We start from the raw sequence: 19,734 nt of genomic DNA on the forward strand, positions 1-19,734 counted from the left end.
GTTATTTCTGTTACCTGGATGGCTACTCCGGTTTCTTTCAGATACCCATTCATCATGACGATCAGGAAAAGACTACTTTCACATGTCTATATGGTGTATTTGCTTATAGGAGGATGCCTTTTGGTTTATTTAATGCCCCAACTACCTTTCAGCATTGTATGATGGCCATATTGTCTGATTACATAGAGTCTATTATGGAGGTCTTTATGGATGATTTTAGTGTTTATGGTATTGATTTTGATGTTTGCTTGAGAAACTTGACTAAGGTTTTGCAGCGCTGTGAGGAGAACAATCTTGTGCTCAACTGGAAGAAGTGCCACTTCATGGTTACTGAAGGGGTGGTGCTTGGTCATTTGGTATCAGGTAAAGGTATCCAAGTGGATAAAGCTAAGGTTGAGGTAATTGAGCAACTTTAGTACCAGGTTAATGTTAAGAGTGTGCGTAGTTTTCTTGGTCATGCAGGGTTCTATCGCCGCTTTATTAAGGATTTTTCAAAAATTCCTGAACCTCTAACTCAACTTCTTCATAAATATACACCTTTTGTGTTTACTGATGAGTGTGTTAAGTCTTTTGACAGTATTAAACAAGGTCTTATCTCAGCTACTATAATCAGATATCCGGATTAGAGCTTACCTTTTGAGATTATGTGTGATACCAGTGACTATGCAGTTGGAGCTGTTTTGAGGCAAAGAAAAGATAAGGTGTTACATGCTATTTACTATGCAAGTAAGACTCTTGATGATGCGCAGATCAACTATGCTACTACGGAGAAGGAGCTTCTTGCAATTGTCTATGCTATAGACAAATTTAGAGCCTATCTTGTTGGTTCTAAAGTTATTGTTCATACTGATCATGCAGCATTAAAGTATCTTTTAACTAAACAAGAAGCTAAACCACGACTTATTAGATGGATTTTATTATTGCAAGAATTTGATTTAGAAATTCGTGATAAGTCTGGTGCTGAGAATGTTGATGCAGATCATTTGTCTAGATTGAGATTTGCAGGAAGAGAGATTTTGCCTATTGATGATTCTTTTCCAGATGACCATCTTCTAGCTATTGTTGCGAGCACTCCATGGTTTGCAGATTATGCTAATTACTTGGTTGGAGGTATTCTTCCTCTTGACTAGTCTTATCATTAGAAGAAGAGATTTATTCATGTTGTGAAGTGGTATTCCTGGGATGATCCATACTTGTTCCGGGAGTGCGCATACGACATTTATAGACGATGTATTCCAGAGGGTGAGGTACATGCCATCCTCTCTCATTGTCACTCTTCTTCTTATGGTGGTCATCATGGTCCTTCTAGGACATTTTCTAAGGTAATGCAATCGGATTTCTTTTGGCCAACTAACTTAAAAGATGCTACTACTTTTGTCCGTTCTTGTGATGCAGGTCAAAGAATAGGTAATATTTCGCAAAGGCACAAGATGCCTCAAATTGGAATTGAAGAGGTGGAGATTTTTTATGTTTGGGGTATTGACTACCAAGGGCCATTCCCTACTTCGCATGGGAATCAATATATTTTAGTAGTTGTAGATTATGTTTCTAAATGGGTGGAGGCAATTGCCACCCCTACTTGTGATGCTAAATCTGTTGTTAAGTAGTTTCAGAAAATCATCTTTCTACGGTTTGGAGTGCCTCGCGCGGTGATTAGTGATGGAGGAAAGCATTTCAGTGAACGTCATCTTAATTCTTTATTGAAGAAATATGGTGTTACGCACCGTAGAGGATTGACATATCACCCTCAAACTAGTGGACAAGTGGAGGTTTCTAACAGAGATTTGAAACAAATCTTGGAGAAGGTAGTAAGCAAGAATAGAAAATATTGGAGCCGGAAGCTTGATGATACCTTATGGGCTTACCGTACTGCATACAAGATGCCAATTAGAGCATCACCTTACCGATTAGTCTATGGCAAATCTTTCCATTTACCTGTGGAGCTTGAGTACAAGGCTATGTGGGCCATAAAAGAGCTAAATATGGACCCCTCACTGGCGGGTGATAAAAGATTGATGCAGTTGAATGAGCTTGATGAGTTTCGACTGCATGTCTATGACAGTGCTCAAGTATACAAGGAACGAACGAAGAAGTGGCATGACAAGCATATTTTGCAAAGGGAATTTCATGTTGGTGAAAAGGTATTGCTATTTAACTCTCGTTTGCGTTTGTTCCCAGATAAACTAAGGAGTAGATGGTTTGGACCGTTCACAGTTGTTGAGGTGAACAAATTTGGGTCAGTTACAGTGCAAACTAGGGCTGAGCAAAATTATACGATACGGTTTAATTATACGTATCCGATACGCTATATGAATTTAATTATACGGATTTCCGGATATCCGATACGAATTTCCGGATATCCGATACAGTTCTTTAAAAAAAGTATCGGATAAGGATCGGCAAAATATGAAACCGGATATACGGTATTTGATACGGTTGCTTTTTTTATAGAATAAAATATTAAAATATATACATAAATCAGAAAATATCCAAATATATAGGTGATTAAACTTATTAGTATTAAACTTTATAAGTTATTTACTCTTATAATTTTTAAAACACTCTAAGTTACTAAAAAAACCAATAATCACACATAGAAAAGAAAAAAAAATATTAAATTACACAAGTGAGGCTAAAAACCGGATACCGGATATATGGAAAATCCGGATATACGGTTTTTGTATATACGGAAAAACCGTATCGGATAAGGATACTAAAAAAGGAGATTTAAAAAACCGGATATCTGATACGGTTTCCAAAACAGTATCGGATATCCGGTTTTGCTCACCACTACTGCAAACTGACAAAGGTGAGACTTGTTGGAATATGTGTCCTCCGACAATAATGCGATCACAACTGTCGATCATGATGATCACATGTTTAAGTCTCATTTTAAGAATACATGTGGGAAGTAATATTTTACAGTCAACTGGTCCACACATATCGGTAATGATTGGCTGACTAGAGTTTGACATTACTGTCGTGCGACGGTGGTGATCAGTTGATCCCCTTAGGTCATACCTAAAGGGTAACACTCTTAATTGATTATTAAATTTATCGTATAACGATACGTGTTAATTAAATTACTTAAAATTGACGGACGATTTTGGAAGTAATATTTACGTGTCTCATTGTAATTTGATTTAATTAGATACGGTCTAAGTAATCAAATTGTTTTATTACTTGGATGAAATTGTTGTTTACGGAAACAATTGAAACGGAATGAATATATCATTATAAATACAGAATGTTGTAGTTTATAATTCGGAAACACTTTTTGGTACAAGTAATTATGAATTACTAGGTTAATATTATGAATAATTAGGTTAATTTTATAAGTGACATATTTTATTAATATGTTGATTTTTAATTGTTAAAAATGCATTTTATACACATAATGTCTTGGAACATGTTACATGTGACAAATTGACAAAATAATGTGTAAAATGGACTTTCCATTTTACACAATATGTGCCGAAAATAAGGAGGGAGTATTAAGCTTAATTATGTTAATTATGTTAAGTGGAAAGCATAATCATATGACCTAATACATAGCCTTGCATGCCTATAATTCTTGGGAAGAATTGAAGTTCATGCATTGGCCATAGCCCCTTCCCCATACCCGGTTTCCCAACCATGCAAGCAAAGGGTTTTTACCCTTTATAACCACTATAATGCACATAATATCAAAACTAGTGTGGTGCATCATATTATTCATTCATCAAAATAACTTATAGAAGTTTAGAAAAAGAAATAAAAACTCCAAAATTCATCCTCTCTTGGCCGAAAATTTCAAGAGGACAAAACAATAGTTTTGGATCATTTTTAATAAAATTAATTTTGTTCTAGTTCAAATAATATTAGTTTTTAAGGGGTTATCTTGGGTATTCTTCATTGGGAGGGATTCTATCCTTGAATCCTTGTTCTTCCATTAGTAAGGAAAGCTCAAGAACAAGTGAGTAGGAGAACTCACTTGTGCCCATATATCCGAAAACTCAATGTAAGAATGAAGATTTCTTCCCTTTTCTAATTATGTTTGCATGCGTAAGATCAAGATTTAATTTATGACTAAATTAATTGTAACATATATGAATATGTTGTATAATGAGAATAATAATTTCTAACAAGCGGTATCATGAGCCTTAGGTTGTTTGCATGCAAATCGGTTATTGTTTTTCCGAGTTATACGATTAACAAATAAAACTTATAATTTTGTGTTTATTATGATATATCATGAAATTTATTATGCATGTTAAAGTTTCTGATCCTAAAATTTTTTTAGGATATTTTGGTTTATTTATGGATTTTATTGTTTTTTTTATTAGTAACAATTGGTCTCCCTTGTGACGGGTTACCATTTGTGGCGGATATTTTGTGAGATAAAATGGTAACAAAATGGGTTAGTGGAGAAAGGGGACCACATGAATAGTGTTGCAGAGAGAGAAAAAGTGGGTACATTGTGAGGTAAAGTGGTATGCGTCACAAGCTTGTGACGAATATGTCATGTCTTCAATGAGAATTTGTGTATTAGTAATGGCATTAAAATGTGATTTTTATGATTAAAATATCATTTTTGGACTAAAAATAGCTAAACATCGATTTTTCCAGTAGTTTTTGGATATATTTTCACATATATTATCTACTAATAGCCTGTAAATGTTCATAATAATATGAGTTGTTATGCTCGAAATATGGATTTTTCAAGATAAAATCGTATTTAAATGAGAAAATAGGTTGATATGAGTTATATTTCGAATCTGGTCATATAAATTTAGTATGTTGTCACATGCAATTGTAAAAGATGTGTGTAAAATATTTGGCTATAATAAAGTCTTTATGCATGATTTATGAATTTTTGATGAAAAATCACATAAATAGTGACTTTAATTAGTAAAAATTGCTAAAACATACTTCATGACTAAGGAAAAACGTCACATGTTGCATTTTATCACATATTTCAGATCTAAAAGTGAAAAGTTAAGAAAAAATCATTTTTCTCATATTTTTATGGTAATAATTGATAAATCCGATAAACCACAACATTGTTTTTCTCGATAAATTTTCGAAATTTTTAACCTAAGTTTTGAACATTATGAGTGTCATGGTAGAATGTTCATGAGTTTAAATTTCAAATTTTGAATTTATTTGAAATTTTTATGATTTATTTGAAGTTTATGACATAATATTGTAATTTTGAGTCCATTTATGAACAATTTTAAGAAATATAAGTAAATTATTGTCAATATGTTAGTGGAGACTAATTGTGAGTCCTAATTTGGTTAGGGTAATTAACTTGTACATAAATATGAATTTATGTAATTATTGTGATTTTAAAAGGTTAAATCACGCAAATCCGTAAAAACCGATTAAAATACGATATTGGCTCCTTAAATACGATTTAGCATAAAATTGGGCATGTTCATACATATTATAATGTTGTATTTTATTTATGATTGTCATAATTTTATTTTATGTAATTTTGAATTATGTAATTTTACTTAGTATGGCCTTAGTTTTAATTGATATTACCCGAAATGTATGGGAATATCGATTCGGTTGTAATTTATTGTGATCTCATATCACCGTTTTGTAATTTAATAGATTTATTTTATTTACAAATGTATAATAGGAAATTATGTAATTCATTTATAATTTTATTTATTACTTTGTAATTTCCCGGAGTTTCCATGAAGACGGTGTTACCCCGAGATGCGTGCCAAGACCGAAGTTCAAGGGACCAAAGGAGTTGGTTTCCGAATTTGTAATAGTTTATTAGATTTACTATTTTAGGAATGCCATACTAGGATTTTATTTTTATGCTTTGCATTTTATTTATATGTTGCATGCATCGCTAAATCGCCATAACTAAAACATGCATTGTCATTTTTTTATCGAGTTTATCTACCGTGTCAATTACAATTATCGTAGTTCACCGCTTTAGTTCGCTTAAAACGTGATAGATAATAAATTGACATCACCTCTCGCAAAAACAAACAATTGAGACTTAGCCTTACCAAAAAGTAGAAACCATGAAAACCTATTTCGTGAGGGAGTGCACTCGGCCACACCGGGGTACAAACCTTGTTACGTAGGGGAAGTGGGTGATAAATGTCTATCCACCGAATTCATGTTTATGAGGAATTTACCGGCCACACCGTGCCCAAATTAATGTGAGTTTGGATCATGGACACATTTATTCGAAATTTGGATTGAGCTCAACGGAAGTATTCGTAACCGTAGTTGCATGTGTTCCGGGCTTAAGATAAATGTTAATGTAATTTTATCGACCAAGAGTTCTAAAAGTAGAATCGATTAAAGAGTTAATCCACCGAGTTATATTGATAAGGGATTCATCGGCCACACCGTGCCCAAGTTAATTTGAATTTGGGTCTTGGAATCATTTATAATAGTTGGGTAGAAGTCACTATATAAATGCTCATATCTTGTTAATTTATTTACAATTATGATATTAAAAATGACAAATGTTTTATTCCTTCTATTTTGTTTTGTAGACCACTTTAATTTCTCATAACAAATGGCCGCACCAAACACCAACGCCACATCTCTCACTAATGCTTCATGGCTCCGATCCTTCATGGATCGTTGTAAACTTGAAAAGAATGGGTCAAATTTCTCTGGTTGGGATGCCCAACTCAAATTAGCCGCCCAAGGTGACGACAAGCTTCGTTAGTGACAATGTTTTCACAAACTCCAAGGATCGTCCAATATGAGGCGGCCTCGGCATTCTTTGACTTCGATTTCAAGGAGGGCGAAAAGGTTAGCCCTCACGTGCTCAAATTGTTGGAGCTAGTCGAGACTTTGAAGATTCAAAAAGTTGAAATCCCCAAAGAGCTCATTGTAGATAGGATTCTACACTTCTTATCCAAAGTCAAAGCGTATGTTCAATTCCGGGTGAATTTTAACATGCAAGACAAGGACGTGTCTCTTGAAGAGTTTCACAAGTTACTTGTGCAAGCCGAAAGAGACATGGGGTTAAATGTTAACCCACCTAAGGATGTGCTTAACATAAGCACCAAGAGCAAAGGGAAGTTCAAAAAGAATGGGAAAAAGGGTAAGAGGCAAGCTCCCCTGTCCACCAAGGCTAAGACTTTTGAAGCTAGCACGTCCAAGACCAGGAAGGGTCCTCTTGACAAATGCCATTATTGTAATGGTGTTGGACATTGGAAAAGGAATTGTTCCAAGTATCTTGGTGATATCAAAGCTGGAAAAATCACTCCAGTAGGTAAATGACTATCCTTTCTTTTATGTTTCTAATTCAACTATGGTATTTTGATACAAAGTTGTGATAATGTATCCCCTTTTTATGGTAAATAGGGCCTCCTCCAAGCAAAGACAAGGGAAAGGAAAAGCAAGCCTGAGAAATCATCAAGGAGCTAGGAGTAGCTTCCATGAAGCTTGCCTTTTTTATTATTGTCTTATTTTAGTTTATGTTTCGGATTTTTAGAACTATTTTGATTTCCGTGTTCGACATGGAAATGGATTTTGAATCATTTCTAAACAATGGTTGTATTTTGGATAATGGTGGCTTGGTTTACAACCCAAGTCACCCCTTTTATCGTATTTCTTTGTTCTAAAAATTCGTCTTTATATGCTTGCACATAGAAACATATGATCATCCACTTAAAGTGATCCAATAGATAACTATAATGATGGGATTCATTATATGTCCACAAGCTTAAAGATTGTGTATGATCAATTGTAAAGTGATGTTGAGTTGATGAACTCTCCTAAAGGAATGTCAATCACCAAGTACACTCATCAAATCTAAACTATTAGTCAATCTATGAGATAATCCTCCTTATACTTCCAAATCATTATTTGTGTCTCATAAACTATCTTTGAATATCTAGTGTATTTATTCTAAAGATAAAGTGGGAGAAAAATGAAGACACAATGAATGTCAAGATAATTTGTATACTTGAGTAAATGAGATCTATGAAAGAAAGAATGATTTGTATACCTAAATAAAAAGTATACATGAATAGGTGAGATCTATGGTCTTGAATAGATGAGATCTACATGACTAAAGAGACCAAGTGAAGTAATCAAAAGAATATGTTCTTAAGATAACTACACGAGGAGACCAAAAGAAAGTTTGGAAGAAAATGACTAATGAAAAGACTTAACAAGAGATTTGGCTAGTTTATGAACAACATTTGACCAAGAGTTTCAACATTGATATTTACTTAAGAGGCTAAATGAAACAAAATTGCATCCTTGAAAATAAATGATATTTATAACTAAAAGTTGCAAAGAATGATATGCCGATATCTAAAAGAGCTAAGTTAATTGTTAACCACGCTAGTGTCATTACTTAACCTCATTATGAAAATGAAATGGTTAAACCTCCTTCCGGAAAAGGGTATTTTGAGAAGGACGTGTATTAAATGAAATTCACATTTAAATAATGACATTGCTACGCATCATTATAAAATGAATGAGTTAGAGATCAAAATCTCTTCCCATAAGTTTAAGACTGAAACCTTTTCAAAATAGGTATTTCGAAAGGATATGCTGGGAACATATATGGTTTTAATCTTAATAACTTGGCAAAGCAAAATGTAATTCAATTCTTGAAATGTTTCGATTGAGTAGTCAATTGCGAAACGTGTGGAATTAAGTGGGAGTTTGAAATTATCATGTGAAGACATGGAATTTAGTGGGAGCAATCATCTTATAAAATTTATAACTCATTACTCATTGAGAATGACGAGCTAGTACTATCTTTCACAAAGAAGTATTTGAGTTTTCAATTCTGGATGAAAATGGACTATGATGAATCCAATCACATCATGGGATGTTGGATAAGTATTGAGATATACACATCAAATCAACGAGAAACATAGGTTATTCATATCAATGAAAATGGAATTACCATAAGCAGTCATGGTCATTCATTGAACCTAAGAATGGTTGATCACATGATTAAAGATTACTAATGTTTCCGCCATTAGAATAATCATGCACATGTCCAATAATGAATCATATGCTTAAAAGCATGATGGGTCATTGGCAAGCCATAGAAGAATCGTCATGAATTCTCGAGGAGAACTAATGAGCTAATCTAGTGTTTAACAGAACACTCTGTTATGTGACAAGAAGTTGCACATATTGAAGTTCGAAAGACGCGTAAGGATTTATGAAAATCCTAAGCTATTCAAGCTAAAAGGAGAAATAAGAAGTTGGAAAGATACTTGTTATAGTAAAAAGTTACTCAAAACTAGTATTTTCTAATATGCTAGGACTTATGAGAAGTGCTAGGCTAATCATCTTGACAATTGTTGCAAAACCCTACAAAACGTATACCCAGTGCAAGTTTTATCATCCACCATAATTCGTTGGTTGTGTGATAAACAACAAGAAAGTTCTTTCAAGATAAAGAACCTAAACCTAGGTTGGGAACCTATATGTGTACTTGGTAAGGTTCATGCTATGAGAGATAACATGAATATAAAGGAAGAAGCAATACAAGAAGTATGAACATATGGACACATGGTATGTTAAACTTCTATTGCAATCGACTAGTGTTTACACACTTACGATATACATCACATGTAATATGGTATTGACTACCCGAATATGATGTCGACATTCGTCGTTTGAGTTGTTAATAACTCACCTTATACTTTGTTACATCCAAACGGGTTGTAGAGACAATTGAACCCCGTTAAAGTGAACACGGATTAGCATTGTATTCGCCCATAGTCACTTACACGAGGTGACGTCTCAAAGTGACGAAAGTGTGATGCGATTGATGGCAAGTTCAAGTGCCATGGAGTCATGTGTGATGACTAGTCGATCACATAGGCAGACTGTTAGGAACACTTTGTCGGGCCTTATGAACGCTTATAGAGTTCTGGCAAATTTATATAGCCTGGTCGTGGCGAGAGCTACTATAGTATTCTAATGAGTCGATTCTTTTGACTAAAGACTGTTCGCCTAAGGTGGCACAGTTTCAGATTAACTTTGATTTATGTTACTACGACCTTCGTAAATGGGGTCAAATGGGCATAATTTGGGTTATGATGGCTGAGGCTAGTCGAAGGGAATAAGTGCGTGTGACACCCTCATTTATTGCGGAAAAGTAAACACGTAAATTCTACAGAAAAAACTGACAAGATATGTTTGTAATAGGTTCATTTGGGTAAAAACCTGTAATTTTTAAAACCTGAACCTGTTATAAAGATATCCAACTTGGAAGGTGTCAAACATACAGGGTCTAACTAGAAGTTTCATAACCTAACCATCGCTAAAGTCGCGAATAGCAAATTATACAAACCAAATATGAGAAAGGGAGACATATGTCCCTAAAATGTATGTGACATAAAAAGGGTTTAAGGGTCACAATAAAATAAAACCAGTCTAGGTCCCAAGGTTACTTTGCTCGCTAGGTCGTCCATGTACCCCATATATGCATCACCTACCTGTCATTCGCATTTTATACAAATACGAAAGCCACAGTCAGTGGGGAGTAACTCCGAGTTCTCCCAACCACGAAATGTCATAATTAATATAACATGTAAACATAAGAATATGAATATGAATAACACATAGCCTTAGCATATAGATGCTAGACAATCGTGCTTATCATGTGAACAACAATATAACAACACATAGTCCTAACATGTGAATACTAGACCGACTCATACTACACTATCATGTGAATCACATAACATCCAGGAATCCAAACTCTATCAACCATAGCCGGCTTGCATCTCACCTTCTATGATTCATAGAATCATCAAACAAGAAAGGGCAATATATAAAAGACAGGCATAAGTTCTTAGTACGGTCAATAGTCACTCTGTAACTCGAGTCTATACCACGAGGTAGGGAAGGTAATCGAACCGGTATCTTGGCTCAGCGGTTAATATTAATAAAACATGGCCAAGACACAACACAACCCTAGCCTAAAATCTGCGCAGACCTAGACATGCGGATACACACCACCGCACCCAAGACCCACAATTTTTCTAAAACAAAGTGAGTACCCTAAGGAGTCCACCAAAGGGTTGGCTAGTACTTAAGCTGACCACTTACTATCAAAATAAGTAACGAGGTCATGCCCCAACTTGGATATAAATCCACTAGTCAGGAACACAAAGGCTATCAAGCAGTGAACATATACTCGTCAAAGACTATAAAGACCTATCTATGATGAAGGCCGAAATACTCACCTAGGACCTAGTCCCAGCTTGAATACTTTAGCCCACACCACACAAGACAAGTAAGACACCCACTTAACCCTAAGAGGGCAAAGAGTCCAACTTACCAACATAAATGCTAACATTCTATCATGTGAAAGGCTATATAAATGTCTATTCAGCAAACAATCCAACAATATCTCCATTATCAATAATAATCCAAATTTCAGCTAACCGTTAATTTCATAATTCATGAGAACAAGCTAAAATGGCAAAGAGGCAACAAGACTGAAGTATAAGGCAGCCAATTCATCCAACAACCAACATGTGAAATGATAATTACAAATATCAAGACATAACATAAAATTTCCAATAACAACCAATCTCACCTCAAAGACAAACCCTCGACCCGAGTCCCGACGACGGTCATCGGTTAAATCGAGGTGATCAAGTTTAAACCTAGTTTGACCAAACTCGTTGGTCAATCTGCCCACTTCGAGTCTTGGCCTACTTTGGCCCAAATTACAAAATTTATCGCAATATTATTCTCATGCTATTTCTAATTTCTATCATGTGAAAAACGAAAGTAACACGTTATCAATCACATAAACACTTAACAAACAACAGGCACACATTAACTACTAATGTGACATTAGTTCGTCGAGTAACTCGGAATAGTTACCTTAAGCTAGCAAAGAGACAAGCAATAAACTTGAGAAAGCTTCTAAAACCCAAAATTACTCTTCATCTTCAACCACATATGAGTCACCTAAAATAATTATGTGAAAGGACGATATTAACGAATTATCGTTATATAAAATATGAGACGTAAATTAATTTAATTATATTTTAAATAAACCAAACTAGCGTCAAAACAATTTAGAGATACGGCCCAAGATCGCGACTTAGCTAGGCCATGGCCAAGGCCACAGCTAGGCCACTGCCAGCTGCTGCTAGGCTACAACAGGCCACGGCCAGGCTACAACAGGCCACGGCCAGGCCGCTGCTAGGCCAACCATATAAAAGTCACTCTCGTCCCAAAAATTAATTCAATCTCAACTCTCTACCCCATCTCTCTCATTACTCCGTCCTATAATATAATACTCCATAGTAACCAGATTTCCATCTCAATTTCAATATCAATATTGTCAAAAGGTCCAATAATGAACCATGCTCAACACTTAGAGTAAAACTTTAAGCTACTCACCCGCTAGTCAAGGTCGAAGGAAACGATAAGTAAAATACGATACAAATCCAACCAAGGTTCAACATTACCAACTCACTATATAACCATAATCAAAGTCGGACAATGTATTCAACATACTACCACTATTATGGAATCATGCAATTCATAAGATTCTAATGCCACTGCAAGGATAACGATTATCATCGTTCACATTCAAGATTGCTATCTCTCACAATTTCCAATTGAGCTAAAATTTCGTCCATACTCACCAAACTCGTAACCAGCCATTACTATCCTTTCAATCTACTAATATATCTGTAGATAAAGTCACAATACTATACCAAGAGACCATCTAAAGGCTACGACAGACTCCACCCATCTCACAAACAATAAAAACGATTGATAAATATATAGCTACTATTACTATTATTAACAACAATCCAATGACAAATCCAGTTAAAAGTAACAATTAATTAACAAGGCTAAATTAACACATAAACATACAACCTCGAACAATAGTAATAATAATAGGATAGGTAGAATCGTGTTACCTTAAACGCCCCTTATTCTTCGAATAAACGGTCCACAAGGCACGGGCCTTACCCCGGGTCTTCGAATCCTTCATAAAAGGGTAAGAAAATGGAATAAAGAAGCTAAAAGATGACACTTTTATAAGACGGCGAAAGACGAGACCATTACAAAAAGGAGACTTTCTTACCTTAAAAGGAGGAGGAAGGAAAGGGGAAGAGAGTGGTACAGAAATTACGGAATTTGATCGAGAAATGGGCCGGGATCTGAGGTTGAATGTCGACGGAAATGGAGTTTTGATCTGGGTTTGTTGTTGCTGGTAGAAACGAAAAAGGAAAGGAATAAATGAAAGTGGGAAAGTGACGGGTCACAACAAAATAATATTAGTAATACTAAATATAATAATAATAATAATAATAATAATGAGACACCAGCTAGCTTGCTAGCTATTAATTATACGTACGTTTCTTCATCGTTAAGTAATTTCGCTCGTTTTTAAAATCGTCTCGAGTTAAATAGAAGCGATTTTAGTAAAGTTTTTCGAGATAAAACATACTCAATAATAAATAAATTTAATGAATGAAAATAAAATAAACTCAGCTAGTTAACTAAAATAATACGAAATTAACTCGAATCGGAATTATTAGAGATTTTAACTAAATTAGCGGCTTTTAAAGATATTTGCTAATTTAGCGGAACAAACTCGAAATAGCTAACTGATCCGTCTAGAGCCCACTTAGCTCGACTTTGATAAGGGACTTAGAAAGAAACAAAAATTATTAAATAAATAAAACTATTTACATGAACCCATAAAAAGTCAACTAAACAAACTCGAGCTAACTTTTAAAAGAACTTATTAACGATTATTAAATTTAACGTAACGAATTATAATGAAATTAATTAATTAGCTGAGAAAATAAATATATAAATCGTTAACCAACGTAATTAAATATAAATTAGCAATTAAAAGAATTTTATCCAACTTATTAAAATACGGGGTGTTACAATCACCCCATCTTTTAAAAAGTTTCGTCCTCGAAACTTGAAAGTAGAAATGAAAGGTTATATAAAATAAAATTGGAACTTTGGAATCAGTAGCCAAAACATTTAAAAGGTTACTTATTGTAAGAACTAAAATTCTTTCAAAAGTTTCAAATAAAATTTCCCGACAGAACCAGACTCTCATCAGAGGAACGGATGTGTTCTCGTTACGTATTCAAGAACATCACAATCCAAATCAAAGATATGGTCAAAAGGCAAATCATTTGTATAAATCAAAAATCAAAATTCTTTCAAAAACATTTATAGAGAGTTTTCAAAAATATAAGTCTCACTCATGGAACGGAAATGCTCTTGTCGTGCACACAAGAACGCTAACTTTCCAAGTCAGAGACAAATTAAAACAAAAACTATTCGCCGACAAGCGTAGAACAAGTTATCAAACGTTTTCAATAACTAGTTCTAACATCCGATCAACGTAAAAATCAAAATAAGAGAAAGGTAATCTACTCAAATTTTCTTTTTCAAAAAGCCAAAATAGAAATAAAGGTTTCACTTTTAAACCAAAATGGGGGTCAAATCCCTGAAAATGTAACATTAAACTTTGACAAAGAAGTCATAAATAGATCAAAGTTAACAGAAATTGGATAAAATTTAAAGAAATTTCGGGTTTAGCGATTAAAATCATGATAAAGAAGTCTATACTCAAAGAACAATTAGAGAATTAAATCGAATTTTCATTTTCAAATCTTTAAAATAGGTTAGGTTTGCAGAAGTGACATAAACTTTTAAAAATGAATCAAAACCGGTAGCTTGAAAGTTTAGAAGTTGTACAAAAAGGAAAGTAACTTAGATAGCATAAAAACAAAGTATGTTAAGAGAGCTCAAACTTAACCAACAAGAGAGCTATAATAAATTTCATAAGGTAAAAATTGAAGTCAAAATTACAAGGACGTCAAAGATAGTGTTTCACAAGATACAAGTGTCAAACTTAAAGGAGGAGCAAGATGAAGCGAGGAAATGAGGTATGAACGGTAACGCTTATGATCAAGGAGAAAGGGAAATTAGACAACAAAGAAACGCCAGACACTCTTATCTCAAACAACAACATCACTCAAAACGGTTCCGAAAACTTCCTAACAACAAAACTCATAACCACATCACTCCCAAGGTTTTCCTCAATCGCTTATGTTACCTCATCCTAATCTATTCCCTGAAACAAGGTACTCCACTATAAGTGTGATCTCATCGCTCCAAATCCTCAAACATCCAGAAACAACTTTCACAATCCTAAGGTCAAGGCTTCCAACAAAGCTATATTCGTATCCAACTAGTGTCAACTATGGGTTTCTCAAAAAGGTAAACCTTCAATCAAGAATCCCAATACCAAGCTCTAAACTCCAAGAGAAGGTTCCTCAAATATTCCACAAGGTTCTCATTTCTAAACAAGGTAGTATCATATCAACCCCAAAATCTGAAAAATCAATAGGATCTCAAGTTTATCTTCCCTTTTACTTATTAAGGATTCCCAAAAGCGGAACTACACTCAGCTACAACATCATCCCATCATCTCAAGTACTCAATGCGACCTCAAGGTCTATAAAACTATAGGGTTAACAAATTCTTCTCAATACTAAGTCTCTCTCAACTCAAGAACTCTCATACCATACCTCAAGTAGTAATCAATATCACTCACTAAAACCAACTAATAACACCACATTTAACATTTCTCCCACGGTAACTTATACATTATCAAACCCTCACAAGAAAGAGTACTATCAAATGGCGTTAAGGGAGGATAAGCAAGGAACAAAAGACAAGTTAGGAGTATAAGCGTAGCTTTTAAAGTAAAACAGAATGGAGTTTAGAAGGAGGATAAGCACCAAGAGATTAAGAATAAGGCGAGATACAAAAAGAACGAGAAACATCTTCAAGGAAGTAGAAGCATTCTTCAAAGGTTGAACAAATCTTCAATCTTCAGCATTAGGCACCAAATCTTGATCTTCGTAAAATATAAGTGTCCTTTCAATGGAACGGAGATACTCTTGGCGATCACTCAAGAACATCAATATTCCAATTCAAAGACATAAAAATACATTTTTACACCAACAAATGATAAAACTAATTATCAGACGTCTCCAATAACAAGCTTTAACACTAATTGACGTTAAAACCAGTGAAAAACATTAAAATATTTTCAAAACCTTTAGTTCAAATTTTTTTATAATAAGGGTAATAACCCCATTAGCTATAGATAAGCTCACGGTCATTGATCCAAGAACGCAACAATTATTAAATGACAATCAACAAACAGGTTAGTACCTAACAAAGAGCAAACACAAAGAGACTACAACATAAGATCCTAAATCTACCCATCTTACCCATCTCTCAAGTTTATTATTTAAAGGTCAAGTGATTTTAAGTGGGGTGCACAAACATGCGTCGGGAGCAACAAGCTCTGATACCAACTGTGACACCCTCATTTATTGCGGAAAAGTAAACACGTAAATTCTACAGAAAAAACTGACAGGATATGTTTGTAATAGGTTCATTTGGGTAAAAACCTGTAATTTTTAAAACCTGAACCTGTTATAAAGATATCCAACTTGGAAGGTGTCAAACATACAGGGTCTAACTAGAAGTTTCATAACCTAACCATCGCTAAAGTCGCGAATAGCAAATTATACAAACCAAATATGAGAAAGGGAGACATATGTCCCTAAAATGTATGTGACATAAAAAGGGTTTAAGGGTCACAATAAAATAAAACCAGTCTAGGTCCCAAGGTTACTTTGCTCGCTAGCTCGTCCATGTACCCCATATATGCATCACCACATTGGCTGTCATTCGTATTTTATACAAATACGAAAGCCACGATCGATGGGGAGTAACTCCGAGTTCTCCCAGCCACGAAATGTCATAATTAATATAACATGTAAACATAAGAATATGAATATGAATAACACATAGCCTTAGCATATAGATGCTAGACAATCGTGCTTATCATGTGAACAACAATATAACAACACATAGTCCTAACATGTGAATACTAGACCGACTCATACTACACTATCATGTGAATCACATAACATCCAGGAATCCAAACTCTATCAACCATAGCCGGCTTGCATCTCACCTTCTATGATTCATAGAATCATCAAACAAGAAAGGGCAATATATCAAAGACAGGCATAAGTTCTTAGTACGGTCAATAGTCACTCAGAACTCGAGTCTATACCACGAGGTAGAGAAGGTAATCGAACCGGTATCTTGGCTCAGCGGTTAATATTAATAAAACATGGCCAAGACACAACACAACCCTAGCCTAAAATCTGCGCAGACCTAGACATGCGGATACACACCACCGCACCCAAGACCCACAATTTTTCTAAAACAAAGTGAGTACCCTAAGGAGTCCACCAAAGGGTTGGCTAGTACTTAAGCTGACCACTTACTATCAAAATAAGTAACGAGGTCATGCCCCAACTTGGATATAAATCCACTAGTCAGGAACACAAAGGCTATCAAGCATTGAACATATACTCGTCAAAGACTATAAAGACCTATCTATGATGAAGGCCGAAATAGTCACCTAGGACCTAGTCCCAGCTTGAATACTTTAGCCCACACCACACAAGACAAGTAAGACACCCAATTAACCCTAAGAGGGCAAAGAGTCCAACTTACCAACATAAATTCTAACATTCTATCATGTGAAAGGCTATATAAATGTCTATTCAGCAAACAATCCAACAATATTTCCATTATCAATAATAATCCAAATTTCAACTAACCGTTAATTTCATAATTCATGAGAACAAGCTAAAATGGCAAAGAGGCAACAAGACTGAAGTATAAGGCAGCCAATTCATCCAACAACCAACATGTGAAATGATAATTACAAATATCAAGACATAACATAAAATTTCCAATAACAACCAATCTCACCTCAAAGACAAACCCTCGACCCGAGTCCCGCGACGGGTCATCGGTTAAATCGAGGCTGACTGGTTTAAACCTAGTTTGACCAAACTCGTTCGGTCAATCTGGCCCAGCTCAGAGTCTTGGCCTACTTTGGCCCAAATTACAAAATTTATCGCAATATTATTCTCATGCTATTTCTAATTTCTATCATGTGAAAAACGAAAGTAACACGTTATCAATCACCTAAACACTTAACAAACAACAGGCACACATTAACTACTAATGTGACATTAGTTCGTCGAGTAACTCGGAATAGTTACCTTAAGCTAGCAAAGAGACAAGCAATAAACTTGAGAAAGCTTCTAAAACCCAAAATTACTCTTCATCTTCAACCACATATGAGTCACCTAAAATAATTATGTGAAAGGACGATATTAACGAATTATCGTTATATAAAATATGAGACGTAAATTAATTTAATTATATTTTAAATAAACCAAACTAGCGTCAAAACAATTTAGATATACGGCCCAAGCTCGCGACTTAGCTAGGCCACGGCCAAAGGGCACGCCAAAGGCCACGCTAGGCCAACCCGGTGCCAAATGCCGCTAGGCTACAACAGGCCACGGCCAGGCTACAGCAGGCCACGGCCAGGCCGCTGCTAGGCCAACCTTATAAAAGTCACTCTCGTCCCAAAAATTAATTCAATCTCAACTCTCTACCCCATCTCTCTCATTACTCCGTCCTATAATATAATACTCCATAGTAACCAGATTTCCATCTCAATTTCAATATCAATATTGTCAAAAGGTCCAATAATGAACCATGCTCAACACTTAGAGTAAAACTTTAAGCTACTCACCCGCTAGTCAAGGTCGAAGGAAACGATAAGTAAAATACGATACAAATCCAACCAAGGTTCAACATTACCAACTCACTATATAACCATAATCAAAGTCGGACAATGTATTCAACATACTACCACTATTATGGAATCATGCAATTCATAAGATTCTAATGCCACTGCAAGGATAACGATTATCATCGTTCACATTCAAGATTGCTATCTCTCACAATTTCCAATTGAGCTAAAATTTCGTCCATACTCACCAAACTCGTAACCACCATTACTATCCTTTCAATCTACTAATATATCTCAGATAAAGTCACAATACTATACCAAGAGACCATCTAAAGGCTACGACACACTCCACCCATCTCACAAACAATAAAAACGATTGATAAATATATAGCTACTATTACTATTATTAACAACAATCCAATGACAAATCCAGTTAAAAGTAACAATTAATTAACAAGGCTAAATTAACACATAAACATACAACCTCGAACAATAGTAATAATAATAGGATCGGTAGAATCGTGTTACCTTAAACGCCCCTTATTCTTCGAATAAACGGTCCACAAGGCACGGGCCTTACCCCGGGTCTTCGAATCCTTCATAAAAGGGTAAGAAAATGGAATAAAGAAGCTAAAAGACGACACTTTTATAAGACGGCGAAAGACGAGACCATTACAAAAAGGAGACTTTCTTACCTTAAAAGGAGGAGGAAGGAAAGGGGAAGAGAGTGGTACAGAAATTACGGAATTTGATCGAGAAATGGGCCGGGATCTGAGGTTGAATGTCGACGGAAATGGAGTTTTGATCTGGGTTTGTTGTTGCTGGTAGAAACGAAAAAGGAAAGGAAGAAATGAAAGTGGGAAAGTGACGGGTCACAACAAAATAATATTAGTAATACTAAATATAATAATAATAATAATAATGAGACACCAGCTAGCTTGCTAGCTATTAATTATACGTACGTTTCTTCATCGTTAAGTAATTTCGCTCGTTTTTAAAATCGTCTCGAGTTAAATAGAAGCGATTTTAGTAAAGTTTTTCGAGATAAAACATACTCAATAATAAATAAA

General features: G+C 34.9%; 1 long non-coding RNA gene across 1 annotated transcript; it reads right to left on the reverse strand.

Moving 5' to 3' along the window:
• Positions 1 to 18,125: 18,125 nt before the first annotated feature.
• LOC141627342 (uncharacterized) lies at positions 18,126 to 19,515 on the reverse strand. The gene is made up of 3 exons (XR_012536910.1): positions 19,360 to 19,515; positions 19,193 to 19,260; positions 18,126 to 18,209 (listed from the first exon to the last, which is right to left on the reverse strand). It is a non-coding gene; the product is annotated as an uncharacterized LOC141627342 (long non-coding RNA).
• Between the last annotated feature and the right edge of the window lie 219 nt (positions 19,516 to 19,734).

This window comes from Silene latifolia, chromosome Y, assembly GCF_048544455.1.
Source record: "Silene latifolia isolate original U9 population chromosome Y, ASM4854445v1, whole genome shotgun sequence".
NCBI classification, from domain to species: domain Eukaryota; kingdom Viridiplantae; phylum Streptophyta; class Magnoliopsida; order Caryophyllales; family Caryophyllaceae; genus Silene; species Silene latifolia.